The following is a 27,056-nucleotide window of genomic DNA, read 5'->3' on the forward strand; positions in this document are numbered from 1 at the left end:
TTTATTATTATTTCGTGCTTCTTGAAACCTTTTGAACTCTCCACTTTTTCATCTTGACGGAGCCGCTCGCGCGTTTAACAACAATTTTCGCTTGGTTTATGCATACATAAGTATCGGAGCTGGTTTTGTGATTTCTATCGTTTTTTACGATTGTATTTTAAGCTTTCGGCGCCTAAACGAGCGTTTAAAGTTTTGCACTAGTGTCTAACTGTATCGTCTTGTGTGGCAAACGTCAAACAGTGGCCTTGAGCTTTAAGTTCTCGAATTTAATACATCGGCGGCATAATTTATGAAACATTACTTTGTCAGCAGTTTTAAGAATTTGCAGCGCTTGTTCTAAGCTTTTTTCAAACACTTTAAAGCGACAAACGCGAAATCTGCAGGCTAAAGCTTCAATGCATTCAATGAATTTCCCGCAACGTTGCATGACCAAGTTTTCGCTTGATTTTTCGATTTTTTTATTTAATTTGGATTTTGTGCACTTTGCATTGTCATTCGCTACTCGGCTACTCGCCATTGAAATGGTTCATATTTGTGCTTTCACGAGTTCATATTTATTTTTCCAAGCGTATCTATTTGCAGAGCTTTTATGCGCACCACATGTGGCAGGTATGCCGATGTGTGTATGTAAGTGTACTTACATTTAAAGCAGATATTCCCATGAATATATGATGAATTACTGTTTGCATTATTTATGCGCTTACTTTCCATTTTGCGCCGAATTTCCCAATTTGTATGCAGCCGTCAGCTATTATCAACTACAAATACATATATACATACATACATACATACGCATGTATGCATTTCGGTTTATTGATTTCTTTGCTTTTTTTGTACGTTTTTATCTATATTTTTTAACTATCTACATATTATTTTTATGACAGATATGGCATCTTTTTGTAGCGCTTTTTCTAGGCACAAAACCCTCGAAATTTATTATTCAATTAATTCAATATGTGCTGGGCATATGCGCGCTCTTTTCTACTTTGTATTACTTCATTGATTATGTGACTATTCCTTTGAATAGATGTATGGTATTTTTTATGACTAATGCCTTTTCCAGTTTATTACGACGTTTTTTCATTTAATTTATGCCGATTTACAGGTGGTTTGAGCAATTATCATGTGGCGAGTGCACCGAAAAATTGGGTTTTATTCAAAATTTAGTTATCAAATCCGCCATAATTTCGTATTTTTATAATCAACGAACTTTGATTTTCACATAAAAATATATGTTTATTTTACATACACTTACAACGTTTCCAATAATAAATAAATGAAATCTTCAAAATTGTGTTCAAACGGGGAAGCAAGGTATAACAAATCAAAATACTTATATGATTTTTTTTTATGTCCATAAATAAATTAAATCATGTTTTTTTAGTGTCTAAAGTTGTTTTACTCAGTTTGGTGAGAATGACAGGACCCGACTTTCGAGGGCATTACATTAATTGAAACCATATTCTTTGAAGTTGTGCCTAAATTTCAAAAGACGTGTATACATTATACACATACTTTAAGTTTGAGTAAGTCTTCTGTTCCTAATTGTATTGTCATGAGAATTTGCATAAGTAAAATATGAATTGTATTTTTAAAAAGTTTGGTTTTTTATATTTCCTAAACCTGTGCACGATGATGAAGAAACAGGTAGCCGAACAGAAACCGAAGAACCAAAACGAACTGGATTCGGTACTTTTGAAGACGTTGTGTGATGACATGGAGGTCAGATTAAAGCGATGGACGGAAGCCAAACCAAGCATTGATTGAGATATTTCCCAATAGGTAGAATCAAATAAGTAAATGAAATCAAACAATCATTGTGATATTACAATTACAATTTTAGAATTTAGAATTTTGCGATCAGTATTGTAGAATTGTAATAATTTAACCAAATTAGAAAAAAACCGTCTTGAAAGATTTAACATTAATATTTGTTGGCTAATAATTTATTTCATTGCTTATTATGCGTTATGAGCTCGCAGTTAAAACACCGACAGGCATAAAAACGCCAAAGTAAATTGGGCTTCGAATTGCTTTTCTTATCTATTTATTCTAAGCAATTGGCCTTTAGCGACTTTTTCTTGTCCTTAGAACTCAAGAGATTGCTCGCTTGAAAGACCATACGGTTTAAGACCTATCTTAACGTAAAAGAAGTACAAAAATGGTACCGAAAATTGGGGAGTCTCGGTGAAAACAACATTGAATAATAAAGTTCACTTTCACCAATCCATCCATCACGCTTATAAACCTCTAGTAGTCATTTAACATCACAGAACTTTCTAATCCCCTATACTTTTATGTTAAGACGTGCCATTTTTATACTAGAGCGGATTAACTAGTTAAATTAATGCTAAAAATTTGGTTAAATTACCCAAGGAATGCGTTGTTTTAGAAACAGACTGATAGATGAAACATTAGTTGTCTTCGATTCACCAAGCTCTGAGAAGTGGCAAATCAAACAAACCATTGATATAAATCAAATAAAGTGGTTGAATAAAATAGAGATATATTAGCAAGCGGTTATACTGCTTCAATGAGGTAGCCACGTACTTCTATTAATTCATATGCATGACTTTGTTGTTGAGAATAGCGAAGTGGTGAATCGAAGATAGTCATTATTTATAACAACACATTTACTCTAAGGATATGAATTCAGGTTATACTAATTACTTACTTTCTGTGTTTTTTTGGAATTAGGAAGCTGTAACAATTGCTTGTAGTATATTTTAATTCTCTCTGCCTTAGAGAAAGTGTGTAGTGTTGCGCGAATTGCATAACTTTGAATCTCATACAAACAATGTACGTACCATTCTACGAAAAGACACTAATGTAATTGCATATCTACTCATTGCTTTACATGGAAAACGTCACACTTTCCATACCTGTTGCCGTAAATTTGATATCTTTCGGCTTATTCATTTCCAGTTATGCCCACTGACCAAGTAATTTCGTGCTGAAAGCTCTTATTTAAAAAATGTAAAAAAACTAACATTACACAAATGTTAAATTTCATGAAAAGTGAAACTGAGACTGGCAGCAATCTTACTTACATATATCCGCATATATAAGTTATATTAATTTTCTACAAACATGTCATTAGGTTGTTCTCAGAACATGTGTGTACGTACATATGTTTATATAACAGGTTTTATTATCTAGTTTCTTCATTGGAACTACTACTTATCCCAGAGCAAAAGCTTTATATTTATAATTGTGCATAGCATGTGTGTCATACCGAATCTAATACTTGAAGAATTCAAGTAAATTTTTTCGAAGAATTCTGCTATGTAAATAAAATCTAACTAGACAAAAAATATCAAGCAAAGATATTAAATTTGTATATTATATGTATATTTAGTTAGAAGACAATACAGTTATAAGCTTGTGGTAGTTAATCTAGATTGACATCGGTAAACTTTTTTCAATTCATCGGTTATAGTCCCTAGCGTAACTACTTTAACGTTTGGCAATGGTGTATACAACTTTTCGCTCAAGCTTATACGAAAAGACCGCTCTAATATGGTATGAACTTCTTAAGGTAGGTGTAGTCTTATAGATAATAGATTATATGAACAGCTCATTCTGGTTTGTGAGAAGTAATTATTTACTTAAACAAACGGCGAAAGAGGAGACGCCAAATACGGGTTTCCGCCTAAGAACCGTTAGGACAATCATATTATAAACAGTGTTTCTTAAACTCAGCTTTTCATTCAGAAAAATTTGATCATAGGTATTGGAAACCCGACATAGTTCAGCCTTTATCTCTACTCTCTCTGGTGATCTCTAACAATTACCATTTCATATTCATGAAGCATGAAAGACACGTGTAGAAATTGAGATCTTAGAGTTCTACAGAAATTATCAGCTCATTTCAATGAATGTTTTCTTTAAGTCGGCAAATATTAAAGGCCAAGGCAATTCATTACATTAAAAATGCCATAAAATTCTCGCAATCTCAAGCAACATTTGAACTATAGCCGACAAAGTGTTTACATATACACTGTTTAAGACAGAAGCTTAGTTCAATAAGAATAATGAAAGCCTTTGATTGAACAAATATCTATGTATTGTAAGTATGTATTTAAACGAGTGCTGGTTGAGTCGCCTGGTGTGGCAATGCGAAGATCAAGCAACAATTGCTGCTACTACAACAACGAAATAAAATAACAGCATCAACAACAGTATTAACACCAACAATCGCCAGATTAAATGCAGACAAATGAGAAAGAGGAAATTTAACATACTAGAATGAAGTGAGGTACATGCACACATGTTTATTTATATGGGCAAAGTAGTTACAAATATACTAGTCAGCAAGTGAACATATAGTATGTACATATGTATGTATATATGTAAAGGATTACTAAGTGAGTACGGCTTTAAGTGCTCGTGTTTGTTTGCGAAGAGAAAGCGAATAAAATCACAAGCATACAGCGAGTTGCATTTGATGGAAAAAAGAAAAAGAAAACTAAAACATACATATATCGTACATAAGAAACTAGACTCGTAGTTAAATCTCAAACCAGTCAGAAAAGTATTGAAAGTACACCATTTCTGGAAATGTTGGTTCAGAAAGAGAGAGAGATATCCACATCGGTGAGTTAGTATATTTTCCTAAACAATACCTCATAAATACCTGAACAATAATGGAATTAATATTATTAAAGATCTCTGCATTTCTGACCAGACCAACTGACATCGATAGTAAAATACAAGGACAATACCAGTTGTAGAGTAGTTTCGAACTAGTTGCTTTCACTGCAGAGATGTTGTGGTTAAGTTGTAGTTGTAGTATACAGGTTTCAAAAGAAATTTGCCACAAATCCAAGAGAAGTAACAATAGGAGGCATAGCGTCAGGCTACAGAAACTACAACAATAGTAATAACTGCAACAACGACAACAACAACCTATATAATAAACAAACCCATTGTGCTTTACCTACAACAATAATGCATACTGCAAAAACAGAACAACAACGAAACGTGTAGCCTTACGCTTTGTTTGCACTGGTTTACTTGCATTCCAACGGTGCACAAGCTCATACATACACAATGCAAACATCGAAACACACATTGTCCGTCTCTGGCAACCGTACTCTTGTACATTTGTATGTATTCAACTTGGGTACCATACATCTTAGCAAATTTTGCCATTTCTCCATACAGTTTCGACATTAGTCGGCTCAGCTCATTCTGGGTATTCGTCAGGCCTACTTTTTACAAGCGTTTTAAGTGCACATTTTGCAAAAATTGAGTAGCTGAAGTTCATTGCTGCTTCAATTTATCCAATTTACCCGTTGGAGCAGTTTCGTTCGAGCTCATTACAAGGGTTTAATCGCTTTTCGGAAACTGAAACATCAGAATAAATGCATTGGAAACGCTATTGGTTTTGAATAACACTTTCTTTATATCTCAGGACCTTTTTGAACATTTTTTAAGTATTATATTTTCTTCTGATACATTGAAACACTTTTATAGATTGTATCGTTGAAAATATACATACATACATAGGTCGAAAAAACGTCTAATTGCAACCATAAATACTACCTATAGCGCCTCAATTAAATTCCTTTCAATAATTCGTTAGTTTGTATATACAGTTGAACTTCCATAACTAGAAGTTCTCAATAATTCGAACTCTTAAATTGAGATTATATCTTTAACAAGTTCTCTTTTGCCTAAAATATACTTTGTACTATATGTGTTATAGTATACTAGCGGACCCGACAGACGTTGTCCTGTATGATATTTCAAGCCGTAACAATGACGCCATCTATTTTGGCAAATATAAAACATCAAACAAATTAATTGAACAGTTTCAAGTAGGACCGAATGGTGACTACAAACCATTCTCCAATTCACCAGAAGACACACAAAAAATTTCTTTGAAATGTTGCCAGTTGACGCGAAGACCTACTTTATCAACATATGCCTTCCAGAATTCAAAAAGTGAACAACAAAATATTCGACGCTACAAAATTTCACAAATTCCGAAGGGGTTTACCCGTTATAACGTGAACTCTTCGATTTCAAAAGTAAGGTTTCATGAAATTCAGAATAGCTATCAACAACATACATTGCATATCGATTATGTAATAAACTCTGGCCATTTTGTTAAATAATTTTACAAAACGCAAAGTGGTTAATCATTTTAGCAAGAACAGCGCTTTTATGCCACACATGTACTAATTGTAAGCACTGAAATTATCCGAAAACCTCACAGTAAACTAATACTTACTTATATATTTATTATCGTTACTTGTACATATATGTATGTATGTATACACTCTCATCATAGTAGGCGACCCACAGTTGAACATTTGCCACCGTTTAGCGGAATTGAGTAGAAGAGAAAGAGCTGAGCGAGTCGCAAAAACAACTTTGAAATATATAGATTTTTAACAATAGCATCATTTGTGCATTAGTCGCAACAACAATTTTCAATTATTGCCAATCAAATGTAGCATTCATAAAAAGAGTCTAAATGCCCCCGCACATAGTGATCGGCATACAACAGCATGGACCACCAATAACAGCGGGCAGCCATAGAACTTTTACCGAGCCACACAATTGAGGAATAAATGGAACACGCGCCAATACACCAGCGCTCGCAGTCGACCGCTAGCCGCTGGCAGCACCCCATTCACCGATCCGTCCAGCCGTTCGGCTTTTCCATTCAGCCGAGCAGCAGCATTCAATCCAATCACGTTCGCAGCTTCTATTGCCTTCGACACTTATAATGCGTTAAATTAAGCCTTTTCGCTCGACGGCCGACGGTCGGCGCTGCATATTTCTATTTCAATTTCTATAAATAGTGCCTGGGATTTGCGAGCGTGTGCCTGTGGGGATGAGTGGGCGGTGGCATGCGGGCGCAGAGGCAAGTGCTGCCTTAGCGAATTACTACTCGGGTACACCGAACATTATTATGGCAGTTGTTCATGAAATGGATTCACTGTGGAAATTTTAAATCTTTACTCGTGGGTGCGAGTCTATGGAGTTTGTGAAAATCAGTGAAAAAAGGTGAATTGCATTTTTTATTCGCTTTATAGTCGATATGAGAAAAACAGTTAACGGTTTATATTAATTGGTTAAGGAACAAGAGCGCGTTGCAGCATGTTGCATGCGATAATGTGAAAGGAATAAAAATCATATTTTATGTTTGAAAGCAAGCATTATATGCAATAATATAGCAAGAAATTTAAATAAAAATAAATGTTTAGTGTGTTGCATATGTACACTTTCGCTCTTGCAAAAAAAAAATAAAAAAAATAAAATAATAAATAAATAAATTTTTCATTTATGCCAATTATTTGAAGTTATTAGGTTAACTTGATAGTTGCAGTCGCCAGCAAGATTAGTATTTGTGTGAATTATGATTGCTGAAAGCACTTAATGTTAAAACAGCTACAAATTCAGACAGAAAAAATATTTACCGTTAAATAAATTGCAAATAAATATACCGTACACAAGTTATAAAATGAAATCGCAGTTAAAACTGTTGAAAATCTCAACCAAATCTAATTTATGACAGACAAATAATATTTGATAGTGTCGCAGTTTCATTCTTTTATTGAGTTTAATATAGAGAAAGACTGAAGATATTCAAACTTTAAATTATTTTATTTTTGTCTAGTATTGATTGTGTATGGTCAAACTGCCTCTTTTGGTATCCTAATTTCATTTGAGTGGTTTTAAGTTTTTGAGAAAACATGGTCAATAAACAAACATCTCAAGATTTATTACCTCAGACAAGACGGCAAAAGTCCTCTCGAAATATCCAAACCTGCTAAATTTTAATTAAAGAACTAAGACACATAAATATTCCCTGCAACTATAGCTGCAACGTATATGGGGTTGCTTTATGATGTGGGGTGCAATTCAGGACAGTGATGCGAAGAGTTTCGATTTAGTGGTTAATGCCTATTTTACAACATCAAAAAAGTGCTGTCGCATCCTTCACATACTATAGCCCTTAACTCGTATATGGTCTATATGGTGACGAAGACGAAGAAGAAATATGTATGTCAGTAATAATAGAACTAGTGTCAAATAACTGTAGCGTATGTCATACGATTGAAACATGTAAGTAACAGCTATTTAAAGACTCCAAGAAAATTTGTGCCTTAATTAATATTGAATTTTGAAAATTAAATGAAGTGAGAACAACCAATAAATTATTTCAACTCACGCTTTCTCATAATTCTTTGCCCGATGACTCATTCCGACACTCTGAGCGGCAGTCACGTGACCCTTTGGCTATTAAAAAGCAATAAATGAGCACTTCCTGATAGCTGCTGAGTAATTTTCGAGCATTTTATATGCCGGCAATTGAGATAAGCGACAAATTTTATTGACGCCAACACGCGTCTAAGGGCTATTCAACGGAACGACAGCAGCGGATCACCGTTTATTAAAAATGAAAATTTTTAACTCCACTAAGCGTTTTTATCAACAAATCAGAGTCGAAGTGGCATTGAAGAAAGGGAAGCAGCGACAACTACACATTGCAATTAAGTAAGTGACTCATTAAAATCACAAAAAAGAATAGGCTACAGCTGCCGCCAGCCAGCGTTAAATGCCGGCAATTTGGGACTGCGGCGGCAGACAAAAGACGCGACCGTAAACTTCGTGATTGCCAAACAAGAACAAAAAAACGCATTTCATTCACAGCTAAACGAGAAATATTGTGCTGAGGAACGTGCACAAGTATCTTAAAAACTCATTTAAATCCACACTTTCACCCGGCAAACGGCGAATGCCTAATGTGTTGTGTACTGAGTGAGTGAAAGAATGTCGAATGCCGACAGCACTTCAAAAATAAGTAGAATTGAAATGAAAAAATAATTTGAAAAAGTGAATAAAAAAATAACAAAACGCGAAGTAGTCAACAAGAGAATTTTGAAATAGCAAAACAACTGCAAACAATAACAAAAAATACATATTTTGATGTTGGTGTTTTATGAGCACGCAGTGGCTCATAGCCCGTCATTGAGGCATTCAACCATCCATCCGTCCATCCATCCGTCCATCCATCCATCCATCCATCCAGCTATCTATCGTCATCTATTCAAAATCAAGCTGCCAAGCAAACATTGGAGCAGACAGGCAGGCCGCCAGCCAACCCGATACCCACCACTCAGCTACTCTTGCGGGCCCGTTCGTCTTCATTGTTCGGCACAGCGCACAAGTCGCACAGTCGAATGCCTGCCGCATGAATTGTATGAGCGCCTGAAATTCGGGCATTGCCAGAACCAAATAGATTGTGCGAACGATAACATTTGATGCCAAATTTTCAAGTGGGACAAACACTTCAAATACAGTCACTAACAGATAAAAGCAGTCGACACGCACGTACCAACACATAAATGTCTATGAACATTAATACTTGTAAAAGCAATAACTGTCGCTCACAACCAACCGAATTGCCAAATAGCAGACAGACACACAGTCACACACACATACACATATTCATAGGTAATCGAATCGGTGGACGGTTCAAATAAACATAAATGTAAAATGTGAGAACTCAACTTTCATATTTGGACACGCAGCCTGTCAAGGACCTGAGGAGTGCTGGGCGCAAGTATTTGCTGCTTCTCTGGTTGGTTTGCGTACAGCCGGGCGGTGGGTATGAAATGTGCGAAATAGCCGAAAGACAAGCCAGACAATCCTGCAGTTATGAAGATATATTAGAGCAAATAGACAAAGGGAGCAACAAGATGAAATGGCGGCATCGATGGAATGCCGGCGTGCCGAAATGCCAGTGTGGCGGCTAGATTCGTGCGGTTTTGCGGGCGTTTGACGGGCCGCACAGTGGGACAAGTGGGAAGAGAAATGCGAAACAAATATTTACCACTGACTTGTAACATGGATATTTCGAATATATGACAGAAATAAACAAATTTCGACAAAATGATACATACTCGTGACATATCGGAAAAATCGAAATTGGACTAAACGGATGGACCATCTGAGACGTAGCCGTAGCCAACATTTGAAAGAGATAATCTTTAAAAAATAATTGCCAATGAATTTTCTTTCGAATGATAATAAATATGTAGATATGAGTTTAATTTTAATTTAATACTAATGAATTTCTCTCTCTCAATACATAAATGATCATAATATAAATCAAAATGTATAAGGTCATTAGTGTAAGCATTTGAGTGATGATGAAGGGACAAAGGCGATGTAAATATTTTATTTGCATACCACCACTGTGCCACGGCGACAAACCTAGACGGATGGCTGTCGCCCGACGACCCGTGACAGCGTGCTGCCTTGTGACGCACAGACATCAAGCATAGATAACTTACGCGTACATCTTAATAGACAGACGAGAATGCGACCGACGAATGGCGGTGATGGCGGAATTAGAATTTAAGTCGGTTGGAGTCGGTGTCGACGGTGACGACCCCATGACGATTCCGTCCGCAGCAATAACGTCAACAAACAGAACGGAAAATGGGAAATTAAAAAGTATAAACGCTGCAAGCGCATACAAAAGAGAAAATGCCACCACATTATGACACACACAGAGAGACATAGCAAAGCAAATAAAATATTGAAATATTGAACGTGGATGCGCTCAAAAGAAAGTGAAAAACGAAATGCTGAAAGACAAATACAAATAATCGTAGTAGAAATATCAAGTGGGACAGCAAATAACACGGCTAATGGAAAAAGGTTGGGGAATAAATTTAAAAATGACAAAAGAAAAAACACAAAAAAACAGAAAAAAATAATCGAAAATGAAAACAGGAAAAATAAAAAATGGAAATAAAAATGAAAAAAAAAGAACAAATACAAATACAAATGTTAATGTAAATGTAAATGGAAAAGAGATATTTTGGTATTAGCAATTTAACGGATTTGGTAAAAGATTTTGAATATAAATTAAACACAAACACACAGATGACAGACAAATATGAAACTGATAAGCGTAGCCTGCGGCGTTTATGTGAATCGGGGTAAAATATTGGTAGGAAAATAAAACAAACGTGTAAATATAATCCCCAAGAATTCATTTTCTCATACAATACAAATATAATATTTCATTTTACGTTGTCTGCCTTTTTAACTTCTCTCTTTTTATTGTAATGGAAATTAGCCGCACATGGAGAGCGTGTACGACCGTATGGGAGGTTTTAAAGTGAATAGAATGCAAGTAAATCTAAGTATATGTAACACATGTAAATACAATTGCTTTGAGGCTTCCACATCACCCACTACAATTCGCTTGATAGAATTGCCAATTATATACATACATACATATATATTAATTTATATATAATATTTTCCAGTGAGAATAAGATCATGGCGACAAATACCTTATTACAACCCATATTTTTGATAGACCGAGTAAGAATTTGATTTATTTGAAATAAAAGCAATATATTTTTATCGAAGAACTCATTAACAATGATCTATGTACTTTCCACTACACCATGCTCCCAAAATAAATTAACATTCGCTAATATGATTGAATTTGATGAGATAATTCATTTTTTTGAGTGAATTTCGAATTGTGGATAACAAGATAGACAAGAGAGCCAAAAACGTTGGATTACGAAAATTTGTGTTGCAGAGATATGATTCATTGTACAAATCAGAACACAAACAGTGGACATCTCTTTAAATTAAAAAAAAAAAATTTAATCACTAATGTCAGTTTTTTTCCAAAACTTCTATATTACTGTGATTGGAATTGTCCCAGATAAGCAACACTGTGTTTTTCAAACTTCACTCCATCGTATGTCAAAAACGGCTTGGCCGAATGATTTGAAATTTGTAGCGCATGGAATGGACTATTATCAATCAACAATTCCCGAAATGTCGTTTTTTTATAGCAAACAAAAAAAAGCTAGTTTCACTACTTTTTTTTTCAAATGTCTACCAATGGTCCAATTTGACATTCAAATGCAGTAGAAAAAAGGTGCTAAAAATGACGATACCGATGTTGAACTTTTGGGCCGATATTGACCGATGCCGATTAACCGGTCGGACTCTATTACTAATGTTCACAGAATATAAGTTTCCTCTAATAGTTTAAAGTCACATGATATATTAATCATTAATCTTTAAATAGTGTTTGAATATCCAAAATCCCTGTAAGAACAGACTGTGATGGCTTCTTTCCTTTGAATATATGGATCCAAATCAATCCCTATGCAAAGATCCTTGATATCTAAAATTAATCCATTTAATAGAAGCATCAAAAGACAGTGTCCGGACCCTTGAACATTTTTTCTGGCAAAAAAGATGAAAAAGGAGTATACACTTTTCATCTCAAAATATTTAATATTCGAGTAACCTTATCGGTCCTGAATATATATTATAAGTCGACACCTAAAATGAGTTAAATCGGTCGGAAGATGTCGCCTATAAAACAATAAGAATAGCATATTGATGATGATTTTGTAAAGCCCTTGCTGAATCATTGACAACTTGTACCTTTCGACTATATCCCCTTATGTCAGTTTTTGCAGTTAATTGCCGCTCAAGCAGTACCCTATCACTAATTACAAATGTGTAAATTAAAAGAACACGACAATAAGAGTAAATAAAGGCTAGTTTAGTTGTCTCTCCCTCTTTCTCTTTATTTCTTAATGAAACTCCACAACAAACGAATTTTGAAAGGTGAAGAGAACGACGTGCATACAACAACAAAAGCGAATGAAAAAGGTAAACAATACATCCTCGCTTTTCTAGACAACAACAATGGCAACAATCAGAATAAGAAAATAAAATAGATAAAATTCCAAAAATTTCAAGTAACCAAAAGGCAACCGGTCCTCAACAACTGCATTGTGAATTGAATGAACCTCAGACTGGAAATCAGAGGCAGCAACAAGCAAGCATTGCATAGCAGAACAACTGCATAGAAAACAAATACAAGGCAAAATACAAGCGCTTAATGAAATGAACAAGTTCCAGGCGCTAAACTACAAAATTGTTGCTATTATTATTACCGATGTTTGGTGTTTGTTGTGCGTATGTGTGGTTGTTGCCATCATCATCATTTTACCAGTTGTTGCTGTTGTTGTCAGTGGTGCCGCCTAAATTATGTGTGCGTGCTAAAAGATACTTTTGCCAACAAACAACAAAAGCAACAAATAGAGAGACCCGGCCAAACAAATGCAACTGTTAAAGGAACGCGGCAAAGTGCCGGGCTAACGCGAAGGGCACAACAACAACAACAATGGCAACAACCGCTATCAGCAAAATGACAGCAGAACGAGCACAGGAAAACAACAACAACAACATTGAAATAAAAGTAACAAAAAATATAATTTCATAAAATATACAGACAAGCAGACAGACCAACAGCCAGTCGTAGCAAGCAAATACGCGAGGCGACCGAACATATTACAGCGGCAAGACCAAGAGCTCTGTTGATTTTCGGAAAATGTGCGTCGTTGCGTTTTACCTTGACGTTTGCCGTAGGTCATGTCGTGCTTGTTGGTCTTGCAAACATTGGTAACTCCTAGAGCAAGTGATCCGCACGCGTGTCAGGTAGTTAATGGCGTTCGCAAGAGGTGGCAATCTCATGGAGTCCAATTATTCCTTCTAATGCTGCACTGAGTACGGGTATGTAGCGCTAGCACGAACTCAACAGCGAGCTTTTTGAGGCTGGGTAAGTAGGCAATGCGGAAATTCGGGATATATTCCCTTTTAAGTTTGATCCACACAATCTGCTAAATGTTCCATAAACTAAAAATCGGATGCCATAAATAGGAAAGTAAGCAATTTTCAAACAAAACCCCTTTGTCTGGACTATATTGTATTTAGTATACTTCTATCTTCTGAATTTGATACAGACTGAGTTTATGTCTGAATTTGATATCCCTTCAAAACTAATACGGTTGCGTAAAATGACGTTGAGCAACACCGAAAGCTAACGGGTGATTTTTTTGAGGTTAGGATTTTCATGCATTAGTATTTGACAGATCACGTGGGATTTCAGACATGGTGTCAAAGAGAAAGATGCTCAGTATGCTTTGACATTTCATCATGAATAGACTTACTAACGAGCAACGCTTGCAAATCATTGAATTTTATTACCAAAATCAGTGTTCGGTGTTCCGCTTTTTTATCGACAAATTTTGTTCAGCGATGAGGCTCATTTCTGGTTGAATGGCTACGTAAATAAGCAAAATTGCCGCATTTGGGGTGAAGAGCAACCAGAAGCCGTTCAAGAACTGCCCATGCATCCCGAAAAATGCACTGTTTGGTGTGGTTTGTACGCTGGTGGAATCATTGGACCGTATTTTTTCAAAGATGCTGTTGGACGCAACGTTACGGTGAATGGCGATCGCTATCGTTCGATGCTAACAAACTTTTTGTTGCCAAAAATGGAAGAACTGAACTTGGTTGACATGTGGTTTCAACAAGATGGCGCTACATGCCACACAGCTCGCGATTCTATGGCCATTTTGAGGGAAAACTTCGGAGAACAATTCATCTCAAGAAATGGACCCGTAAGTTGGCCACCAAGATCATGCGATTTAACGCCTTTAGACTATTTTTTGTGGGGCTACGTCAAGTCTAAAGTCTACAGAAATAAGCCAGCAACTATTCCAGCTTTGGAAGACAACATTTCCGAAGAAATTCGGGCTATTCCGGCCGAAATGCTCGAAAAAGTTGCCCAAAATTGGACTTTCCGAATGGACCACCTAAGACGCAGCCGCGGTCAACATTTAAATGAAATTATCTTCAAAAAGTAAATGTCATGAACCAATCTAACGTTTCAAATAAAGAACCGATGAGATTTTGCAAATTTTATGCGTTTTTTTTTTTTAAAAGTTATCAAGCTCTTAAAAAATCACCCTTTACATCAGGATTGGGAAGGACCTCTTAGAACCGTTTGGTACCAACGGCTTTTTAACCCTCATTTGTACTGATGGGTCCAGCCAGAACTTTTTGAACTTTAAATCACTATTTCATATACTAGTACATACGTTTATGTTTCAATACTTCTTGATATCCTAGATGATATATTTTAGTATTATTTTGTTTATAAATATATTTATAAAAATTGATAAATAGTTTTTAAGTTATAGTTTTCAACCGAAAAGTCATATTGAGTACTAATGGGTCTGGCCAGACCCATGCGCACATTACGCAACGGGAACATACTTTTGTATGAATTGGAATACTCTCTTGTTATTCTATTCATGATTTGTTTTGCTCCATTGAATTTAAAGTTCCGTTATTAAAAACATTGTTGGTTTTCACATGTTAGATGTTGTCATTTCAAGTGAAAAGTGAAAAGTGATGTTCACATTCAAGTAAAGAATAATCGGTGGTATTCTGTGAAAGTGTGTATTTATTGAATAAAAATGAGTAAAATAGATTTCATATATGATAATGTGCCGCGTAGTGATCCAAATTTTGATGACTTGATTGCAAATGCTTTGGCAGAAGAGATTGAAAACAACAGTGAAAATGATGATAATGATCTTGATTTCGGCGTCTCAGAAATAGAAAATGAGTTGGAATTTGAAGCTTCAGATGTTGAAGCTGAACATGAAATTGAAGTCGCTGAAGAATATAGTAGCAGTAGCAGTAGCACAGAGAGCGACGATGATTTGAATACTGATGAAGGTAACAACTTTATTGGCAAAGATGGGACCGTTTGGAGTAAGGCAGCACCTCAAAGTAGTCGTGTTCGCTCCCTGTTGAAGTTTTCAATGCGTTTTTTACACCAAACATATCATACATCATTGTAAGCGAAACCAACAAATACGGTACGGAAAAAACCAATGAATGGAACTTTAAAAATCCCAACAAATTGAAAGAATGGCAAAACTTTACAGAAACGGAGCTCAGAGGTTTTCTAGGCATTCTTATAGCAGCAGAAGTCAGCAATAACAATAGTCAGGCTGCGTCAGTTTTATGGAAAACAAACCAATTGTCAATTTTCAGAGCAACGATGTCTTACCGTCGGTTTTTGACCATATCCCGTTATATACGATTTGATGACGGTCGCACTAGACCTTTCCGCTTAGAAACAGATAAAGCGGCACCTATACGAGATATTTGGAACTTTCTAAATGCAAATCTCCAGAAGAATTTTCGTACATATAGCGATATAACTGTTGACGAACAACTTTTTCGGTATCGAGGAAGAACGAAATTTACTCAGTACATACCTTCAAAACAGGCTAAGTACGGTATAAACATATGGTGGGCTTGTGACGCAAAAACTCATTATCCTTTGCGTGGAAATATCTATACCGGAAAAGAACCCAACGAAGGGAGAGCAAAGAACCAAGGGGAAAATGAGCTTATAGGTTTGGTTTCAAAATATTCAAATTCTGGGCGCTCAATAGTAGCTGACAACTTTTTTTCCACTTTAAATTTATGTAAGCGGCTAATAAGCTTGGGGCTGTCCTTCGTTGGAACCCTTCGAAGCTATAAAGCATGTATCCCACCTGAAATGAAGGAAAACAAGAATAGGGCAGTTCTTTCATCTGAGTTTGGATTTCATCAAGACAACGTAGCCATTTGTTCATATGTTCCTAAGAAAAACAAAGCGGTAATATTACTGTCCACGGTACATTACGATAAGGAAGTTGAAGGCGTCAAGCGAAAACCAGCAGCAGTAATGCATTACAACAAAAATAAAGTTGGTGTTGATGCCATGGACTAAATGCTAACGCATTACACTACCAAAAGAAAAACTAAGAGATGGACTCTTGCATTTTTTTATAATATTGTTGATGTAATGGCATTAGGCAGTTTTATTATATGCAAAGAAAATAACAATTACACTAAATCAGACGCTCGTATATGATTTGTTCGTTTATATGATTTCGTTTATATCGTTTATATGATTTGTTTGAAATGTTAGCTCATCCGCAAATCGAGTCGAGACGTAATAATATACATACATGTAATAAAGCACTCCGTTTGCCGTTCCGCAATTGAAGATATTTTGGGAAAATTTGAGGTATGTATTCAGTAATGTTATATATATAGGGCAAACACATTTACAAGTTGTAAAATTTATTTTACAGAAACAACCAAATACGGTAACAGACACCAAAAGTGAGACTTTAGAAAAGAAAAGGAACTGCAGCTTATGCCATGCTCAAGACAAACATCGTCGTAAAACAAGGTTCTTTTGCCAAGAGTGCGCAGATGCTGTATGTCAACAACATTCAAAATGTTATTACAAATGCTTTAAGTGCATAAAGGAAAATTAATTCTATTTTAAATATTTTACTTGCTTTTCGTGAATACTTTATTTGAGTTTTTAAAATGTTATTTGAAATAAAAAAAATTAAAGTTTCTCCAAAATGATGTTAGGTTTGCTTTTGGGTCCAGCCAGGCCCATTGGTACTCTATATGACAATCCAAGTATCCGTCAAAATGAGGGTTAAATCTATTGCTGGAGAAAATAAACGAGCTTTAGAGATAAATAGAGAAGATACAATCTTCTGTAAGAGTCAGACAGCTGCTGGCGTATGCCGTTGATATTGATATTATTGAACACAGACTGGATAAGGCAGTGTTCCAGCGAAGCGAATCTGTCTGTTAGTGAACAAAAACAAGACGAAATATCTTCTGTCATCAGAAAAACGGTCAGATAGAACAAAATTTTCTTTATAATTCAGATTTCTCTTCTGATAATATAAATTTACATATTTATTTATTTAGACACTTTTCATCAGCGATAAATTCAACGATCTTAAGATTTCACTGACACCCCACCTAATCGTTTGGCTGATTTCTAAGGATGTTGAAAATCACAAGATGGTGCAAATTGGAACGCCACTTATGTACATAACTACAACGAGCACGCAAGGTACACAGCAAACACAAAAAATTAATGAAAGGTAGGTGCGAAGTGGGGAGGGGAAACTACAACAGCAATACACCGAATGCCATCATCATCATCATCAGCGGCTGCACTAATGATTCCACAGCCCAACGGGGATCAGTGTAGATGAGATACATTCCAGCAACAAAACTACTAGCAATAAATGAGATGACAATAACAACAACAAAAACATAAAATAACAACAACAACTACAAATACCAACCTACGTTAGAAAAACACGAACATCAAGCAGAAAGAGGAACGACCCTCCAGCAGCAACAGTGAAATGATGGGTGAGACGATTGTGGATGAGGGGTTCTCAGGAAGGTCGTAGCCTGCTACGGTCGTTTGAATGCAAAGCCGTTAGAAAGGGAAAACTTTACAAGTGAAAAATTCAACAGTAACAAGAAAAAATGGAACAAAAGCGAAGCAGAGAGAAAAGTACACACAGCGCGTTGACATGGGGATCTCACATTCAGACATATAAATATATATAAGGGCATGTATGAGCTCGCAAGCAAATTGTTGGTTTTTTTTTGCGTCTCAGTCCACCTTTTGTGGCCTTTTAACTGTTTCATTGTTGTAACTCATGTTGATTTAAGCCACATGTGTTGTTGTTGCTGCTGTTTTTATTGCTGCTGCATATTTTTAAAATACACACGACACTTTTGTCACAGCCAGCATATTTCGTGTTCGTGCGTTGGTGTTACTGTTGTTGTTGTTGCGTGCCGACTTGTGCGTGCCAAGTGTGAACGTTATTAATTCTTTTTTAAGCCTTAACAATTTCTTCCCCGTGTATATTTAGCGGTGAATGTGTGGGTATGAGTGTGTTGGAATGTGTTAAAGCACTGTGACTTGCAACAGATGCAATTAAATGTGTGACAAAATGAAAATGAGGCGTTGCAAGTGCAACGGCAGCGGCAACGGCAACCAAAGCCGACACCTCAGCCCTTGGCGGCACTGCACAGCTCATTTCAAATTCAGAATGGGTGATTTAAATTCAAAAGCGAGAAAAAAGTGCACGCGCATAGCAAAGATCTCAATTTGAAGTGAGTTTTTGGATTGAGGAAAAACAAATTAAAAGGGATTTTTTCAGTAGCATGCAAATTCCTCGAAAACTTAACACAATTTCTATTTTTAATTTGGATTTACGTTTTCCCCATCAATGTTCATTCATCGGAATTCGTAAACATGTTTTTCTCGGCGTAAATGAGATTAATTTTATCGACACCTTTAGTGTTCTGTGCTGCCATATCTACTTCTAAATTCTAATAGACTTTTCGACAGATATAAAAATATAATTATTGCAGTTGTATATCCTTAGGATGCTATGGATAAGTCTGCTTAACAGATTTAATATAAAGATCGTCATGTTTTTTTCATGAAAGCGTTTGCCCTAACCGCTAAAAGCTAGTACATCCCGAAGGATTTAGAATAAAATGCAGATTACATTAAAAATAATAGATCCATATATTCACGTAAATAAATCAGACTACATTCTCCCAAAGTTGGATTTCAATAGTTACTTCCAGATCTCGTCTAGACGAGAATGGAGAAGAGACATAATAAGGGAAGAAGATACCATATCAGTATCAGTCTACACCGACGGGTGCAAATGGACTGCGGAGTAGGCACGGAGGTATATTTCGATGATTTTCATTACGAGAGGATACATGAAAAAACAATCTACACAGATAGCCAGGCGGCAAACTTGGCTTTGTCGTGGCTCATGACAAATTCCAGCATAGTCCGTAATTGCAACAAGGTATTGAGCTCACTGGAAGGCAAACTCCACCTAGACTTCATCTGTGTTCCCAACCACAGGAACATTTTCGGTAACAAAAAGGCAGACGACTTGCCATAGGGTGGAGCCTTTCTAGATGAATCCGAGGTAGATTTAATACCATGACCACTAGGGACGATCAGGAGCTCAATACACAATTAACTGAGAACAGATGGAAATATACAAACAAATTCAAAATAACAGATATTGCCAAATTTTACAAGACAAGAACTCGATACTAATTAAATAGGTCTAGGAAAGTATTTTTAGACTTACACCTACTATAACGGGACATTGTCCAACATGCGATCCGGGGCTGTGAACTAATCCATCAGGCATCAAACCTTAAATGTATGTATACTAAAATCATATCGGACATAAGTAGCTTCATTGAAAAAACAAAATGGTTTAAACGAAAAGATGAAACGTGATAGCAGTATTATAAAGGTCTACGATTAGTAAATCAAAGTGATACTGATAGTGCTAATTGAGCCCGAAATAAAAATAGGGCTGCACTCCTATCTACCACCGATCAATATGTTATTTAAAGTGGGGCAAGACTTAGACTCTATACTTAAAGGTAAAATTAAACAGGTCTGTCGTTACACACTTAGTTAAAAGGGTCTGATTAAGAAAAAATAAAAAATTATCTTAACTGAGCATTAAAGGGGCATGCGCCTTTCGGAGAAAAATATTTCTAAAGAGTTTATAGAAAATATGTATATATATTCATGTACAACCATCATGTTAGTATGTACACAATTTTTTTTTTTTTCATTTCCTTACGATGGCGAAGCCTCTAAGCGGTGCTCTTGTGCGGCGAAATCGTTTATGTGGTGTGGTGTGCACGTAGAATTGGGTGTGTGAGTTTGCAAGTTGTAAAGGAACCGCAACGAACTATGTTTTGTAAATGCTCAACTCAATCATTGTGGCCTTTCATTTGCGAAATGACGACCCTGAGGTGAGTTAAGAGGTATTGGCGTTGTCGACGGCAATTAAGGAAGTTATTAATTTCGTCACATTTCATGGCATTAGTACTGTTAGTCAGTCGGTGTTATTGCTTGTAATCCTATACACACTTATACAGTTATTTGTACAACTCACGAAAGCAAGTGCAAAATGGTGGAAGTGCGAGGTTAAAATATAGCTCATACTCACATAAATATTTGTAGGTTGGTTTGTATACGAAGTTCATGCCAAACGCTGGTGAATTTTTCTAAATTATATGCGCGCATATTTCACTTCAGTTGAGCTTTTATTATTTTATTGTTGTTTATTATTATCAATGTTTGGCTCGTTTTCGGTTTCTCTTCCACTGAGACATCCGATTCAACAATAATTATTCTGCATTCCTTATAACACTGTTGTAAAACCAAAAATGAACGCGAAGCTTGTAAAACAATAAAACAATTACTGTGAGGAAAAATGTTTACTAGCAAGTTGCTATTTCGAGAATGTGCGTGTGAAATAAAAGATGACAAGAAAAGCGTTGTAAAAAAGCATAAAACGAAAATACGCTAAACCGAACGTCACAACTCGACCCAAAACTAAAGGATAAAATTTTCACGGTAGATAAGTGTGGTTCGAGAAGTCTTCAGTGATATTAGACTGTTTACATCGAACGGTTGAGGAGTAATATATTAGATCGTCGAGAAGTAGAGAGGGCGCTTGGAAGACCTTAGAATAATATCTCAGTTCAAGCTTTCATTGATCTCTCTCTTTAACTTAACTCTCTAAAAATTGGTTTGTCTGTTAATCAGTTCAGTAATAAATAGGGAAAATATTCAAACAAATATATTAGAGACGAATCGATCCCAAGTGATTTAATACTTCCGTTTTCTATAGAACTTTGTAGAACAATCTCCACATTAAAGTATACTATTAAAAAGTTTCATTTGGATATTTTTCGGATAATATAACTTTTATACTTCTTAGTAATTTCATGAGATATATATATTTCAAAAGGGTCTGCAAAGATCTTATGATGGGTTAGGTTAGATTGTAAGGCTATTCCCTAGCGGGAAACACAGGGTCGATTATTGATTAGGTATTAGGATTTGACAAAGCCCACTGAAGCTATTACAAATCTGCAGAGGTTTTTCACTTTTATATCCGCTATTTCCCGTGGTTGTTCGAAAAAGTGTTATTCGAGAAATATTTTTTTTGTTCAGGCAAAAACGAAACATTCCAGAAGAAACTGAAAAAGTGATTCCACATCGTCCTCATCCAGACAGCATCCGGTAAGATTTTTAACTTTACAGCGTGGATCCCGATTGGACAATGCTCAATTAGATCCCCTACGACTAAGTAGATATGAAACTTACTGAGTGCGAAGAGTTTGGTAGACCTCCTTCGATTCACCATAAGCCAATCATATGATAAAAAGGTTCTATCTAATAACGACCAATAACTTATCTCCCAACACACTTAGGACATATGAAATCCCTACATTTTTAGGTCCTTCCATTAGAGGAAATAAAAGAAGAAAACACGAAGAGTAATCTTCATTGATTTTTAACACAAACGTGATTTATTAGCAAGCATATTTTGTCTAAGGTTTATAAAATATTTAAAATGTGCTTCGGATTTTAGTTCTCCAGTTTTTCAACTGTAGAATTTTTCAGCACTTAGATTGTAGTCTTATGACGATCAACGAAAGACCTTTTGCATGATCTCGCTGAGTTTATTGGCAATCAAATTATTTTCTTCAATTTTGCCGTCTCTCTTCTGTTTGTAGAATATTTGTCGAATCACCTCCAACAGCTAAACAGGCCAATCTTATGGTAAATACTTTCTGTAATGACGCTGAGGCATGCAGAATAACTACGTATTTTGTCAGCTTCATCAACAAAACATAAATAAAAGCAATAATAACAACAGTGCCAGCCCAGGCATACCAACACAAGCAAGTGAGGGAAGTGGGCAAGAAATGACAAATGCCGGTAAGTAAACGACACCAGCCATGCAATGGGAATTACACACCTCAGAAGCGACGGCGGTGAGCTTAGCGCAAGCAAGGCGCTTCTAGCGAAGCCCCGTATAGTGCCATAGTTAGGTATGCGAGCACGTAAGCTAAGCCGTGGCGACTCGGAGTGGACTGCATGCGCCGCGGAGCACGCGTGTATCTAAGTGGGTTTAAAAATACCTAAATGCAATAGTAGAGGCGAGTGTCAGTCAATGCAGCCATCGCTTGGCGGGTGAGTCAACTGCAATGTCAGAAACGAAAAAATAAATAAAGTCAAACTTGCCACGCAGCTCGGAGCGGCACAAAGAGGCAACGTTTTCGACACCGCTGCTGTCTTCCTGAGCTGGCACGGCGTGGAGCTGCGGTGTGTGGCAAGCGGTTCAAGTGGTTTGCATGAGATCCTCAGTTGCTTCTGCTTGTGGTCGCTGCAAAATAGCACATACATAAGCATATGAGTATATATGTATTGCAGCGTTTCTTCTCTGATTTCTTGTTGTTTTTGTTGCTGTGTGTTTTGCTACTACTGGCACTTTAGCTGTTCGCATAAATAGCGCATTTATTCGCCAACGTTGCGCTGTAATGTTGTCATAAACTAGTTTTCGCTCACTTTACACACATGCACTACACGGCTGCACCGCTCTCTGTCTCCTACGCTCGCTGCCTTTCGCTCTTGCTTTCAGGCAGCTTTGGCGCTTCTTCTACGAGTTCGTGCAGCAAACATGCACACACACACACATTCACATTCCCGCAGCCGGTCTTTCTCAGCCTTAGTTAGCTGCTCCACTTTAAGACCACTTTTGGCTGTCTTCTCTCGCGCCCCTCCACGCAAATATTTGCCCGTAGCGCTACACTCGCTTGCATTTTCAGGATATAAAGCATAAATAAATTTCATTTACGTACCGTTAAGAAATAATGCCGAGAAATTGCCTGCAAAGAGAGAAGAAAAAGATGAGTGAGGGAACATTAAAATGTTTAAGCAGAAAAATGTGAAGAGCTCTGCATTTTAAAGCTACCGCAAAAAGACTACTGGAAATTTAACTAAAATTGCAACACTAAAAAGCGCCAACATTTGTTGTTGTCCATTAGTGGCAGCGCTTCTGCTTAAATAACATTCGCAAAGCAAAATAAATAAAAAAAGATTACCCACATAGTATTTGTGTGTGTGTGCCTGGGCTTACAAAAGCGAGTGAAGCCTGCAAATGAAGTCTGTAAGCGGTTTCGTTGTCGATGTTTTGACTGACCGCAGACCGCAAGCCGCAGCCAGTTAGCCAATATTGCGCCAGTTAAAGCTTTCGGGGAGCGGCAACGACATACCTAACTACCTGCCTGTCTACAGTTACCAAACTGAGTAGTATGCACAAAGGACCTCACGCAGCGGAAATATTTCGCGGTATAAAATCAAAAGTAAATACAGTTGAAATGCAGATTATTAATTTGAAGAAGAACTTCTGCCAAAAAAGTCATTGACAACTTGAATGAAAGAATTTTCATTAACGGCGCAATTAGTATGACAACGTTGAAGCTTAGAGAATATTATAATACAAGCAACGGAAATATTGAAAAAACAAGAAAAAAGAATATACAATTTGTATGTCTGCATATTCACTTGTTATTAAAGAATGATAAGTTCTACATTTAATGTGAAGCGCAAAAAGAATCTTTAGAGTCGCCTCTCCAAGCTGTTCGATACCACCAGAGCTTTTAGACAGGGTGTTTTTTCCAGCCTTGAAAGCGAAAGAGACTGGTCTTCCTCATACTTCACTCTTTGGATATTACGCCACTGTTGGACATTGTTTATTTCGGAACCAACATATATGCCACCAGAAAAATTCTTGCAAGCAGGTGCTACTTTGGGATCGGTGAGCAATTCCGATAGTGGCAAATCCGCCTCTCGACGAACAAAAATTACGGTCTATAAGTCTCTCATCATTCCCTTCCTATTATACGGCGCAGAAACATGGACGAGGACAACCCGAGATAAGAAGGCACTTGGAACATTCGAGAGAACTGTTCTCCGTAAGATCTTTAGAGGCGTGCTCGTGAGCGAGGAGTACCAAAGAAGATGGAATCATGAACTGTATGAGATCTACGACGATATGGATATAGTTAACTGTATAAAAAAGCCAACGAATGCGCTGATTAGGCTATTTCGTATGTATGGAAGACGATGTTCCAGTGAAAAGGTCTTTCGATTCGGAACTCATAAGTGGACAACGGATGCAAGAGAGCTTACGCGTCCATTACATAGAGACCTATCTGCACTTGGGATGTAAAATTGGCATGGCTTTGCAAAGGATAGAGGCAATTGGCGAAGTTTTGTGTTCTCCGCCCAGATTAACCCACGGTTGTAGTGCCAAAGAAGAAGAAGAATATACAATTCTTCACACTTTTTATAGCCTAATCGAATTGCCTCCAGTACATGATCAAAAACATATGTAGGAAGACAATTGACAGACCCATTTCCATATAAATCTGGCTTGATGCATCATCTGACTAGAATCGTTTAGCAATTAGACGATTGAAATATACTCGTGGAACTATAAGGTCGTAAGCCAGTGTGGTGCTCAGTATTGATGGTAGGGATCCATCTTAACTTTTAACACAATTTAAACTATTCTTTCTTGATACTAAAATTTCCAATACTATTCGAAAGTTTCTTCCACAATAATAATGAATGTGTCACCACTTAAAACATATTAAATCTTTGCATAAGCATATGTGCATATGTATACTAAATACTCTGAACCTTTCGATGCGAAAGCTTTCCATTCTCAACGACTGAGACACCATCGACTGCAATATTCGAGTGCAACTTCAGAAGATAACGTGAACGATAATAATCCGAATGGGTCAACGAAATAAAGTCAAAGCAAAGAAGAGGATACGTTTAAGACTAAATGACTAACCGCAAATGCTTTGTGAGCCGAGCTGTAAAATGTATGCTCCAAAGCAATAGCCACCCCTGCATATATACTTACAGTTGTGGGCCAATTACTAGGTATGATAAGTAATTCAAAGTGTTGGTGGAAACATGTAGTAAATGGAGGAAAGTAAAAAAAGTTTTCGTGAGCAGAAAATATTAAATATTATGGAATCCTAGTTACAATACAGAACAACTTATTTTATAAATGTTATATTGGACCATTTCTCAAAAAAAGGCATGCCGATATAATGAAGCTAAAGGAAAAATTGCCATGATGAAATTGGAAAATTATCAATTATCATATGTTGAGGTTAGGTCAGTCGAATGACGTCAATTTCATAGCAAATTTATGGGTAAGCATTAAGAAAGATTAAGAAAGATGCTGTGGAATATAGACGTCCAGATGTTAAAGATTTTTGGGAAATAATCCAGTTATAACAGAATACAATGCTTAAAAAATCTCTATTTCTCGATCAAATTTTAATTTTTTAGCCAATATTATTTACGCTTTTCTAAATATTAATTACAAACATGTCTTTTAAATACAAATAATAAAACCTTTTTTAATTTTCTTTTTAATTTCGAAAATTGTATTTCTTATTTCTATTATTAGTCCACAACTGTATACACAAGAAAAGATTAAGAAACGTTCAACTTGCGGCTGAAGATACGAGCACCACAACGAGTATGATTCGATACGCGATTACGAGACGATGAAGTAGAAACAACGGCGAAATAAAAAATGTAGAAAGGTAATAAGAAAGTAAAGAGCCAACAACAGGAAAGTTAACTGACGAGAGCAAGAAACATATTTATGAAACAGTTGAGTGTACATATAAGACAAACAAGTCACCTAGAGATCGATACCAACTATGCAACAGCGAGATAGTGAGTTGTACTCTGCGCCATTGGGAATAGCTGCTGAGACAGCACTCCAAGTATATTCACATATGTGTGTTTGGCTCCGGATTCGGTCGCTCACAACTTTCCTTCACGGCTGTGTAACTGCAGTACATGAGCCGTGCAACAATCCTTGCTGTTGTTGTTTCCAACTCTCCGCACGCTAAGTAATCGCAGATCAGATCGGCCGACCGCCACAGCAAACTCGATTGACGGGGCTATTAACGTCCATCGTACACATGAAACAAGATATTTTTTCGGCCAGAAACACTGACGCTACTGCACTGCTTCACCGAAAGCGGCTAGCTCAAGCGTCTTTCGGCTTTGCGAATGCGCGCTATCCACAAACACTCCTCCGTGGAACGACCGACCCTTTAAGAAGACAATCACACGATGGCAGCCACTCCGCAGTAGAGACAGGGTGGCCGGTATTGTTCAGGGGGGAACTTCAATGCAAAAGGAGGCACTCAAAGACCTGAGGCGGCGACGAACGACACATGCTTTTACCGTCCATTGCATTTCGGCATTCCAACGTGTGAGTAATGTGTGGTTAATGCCGGTTCACGGCTCCAGGTGATCGCAAAGCGGACACAAGCACAGCACTACACACAACTACTCACACACTTCGTGCCGAGCGCACGCAAAAAAGGGTGGCCAG

General features: G+C 36.8%; 1 protein-coding gene across 7 annotated transcripts in view; it reads right to left on the reverse strand.

Moving 5' to 3' along the window:
* Positions 1–27,056, reverse strand: part of LOC105215339 (uncharacterized) — a 75,403-nt gene that overhangs the window by 18,260 nt on the left and 30,087 nt on the right. For 2 of the 7 annotated variants that reach the window (XM_029042287.2, XM_054226502.1), the window contains one exon: positions 23,476–23,502. The exons of the other annotated variants lie outside the window; for them this stretch is intronic. The gene's annotated coding sequence lies outside the window, so the exon portion shown is untranslated. The remainder of the gene's footprint in view (positions 1–23,475; positions 23,503–27,056) is intronic. 7 annotated transcript variants of the gene reach the window in all.

This window comes from Zeugodacus cucurbitae, chromosome 3 (assembly GCF_028554725.1).
Source record: "Zeugodacus cucurbitae isolate PBARC_wt_2022May chromosome 3, idZeuCucr1.2, whole genome shotgun sequence".
NCBI classification, from domain to species: domain Eukaryota; kingdom Metazoa; phylum Arthropoda; class Insecta; order Diptera; family Tephritidae; genus Zeugodacus; species Zeugodacus cucurbitae.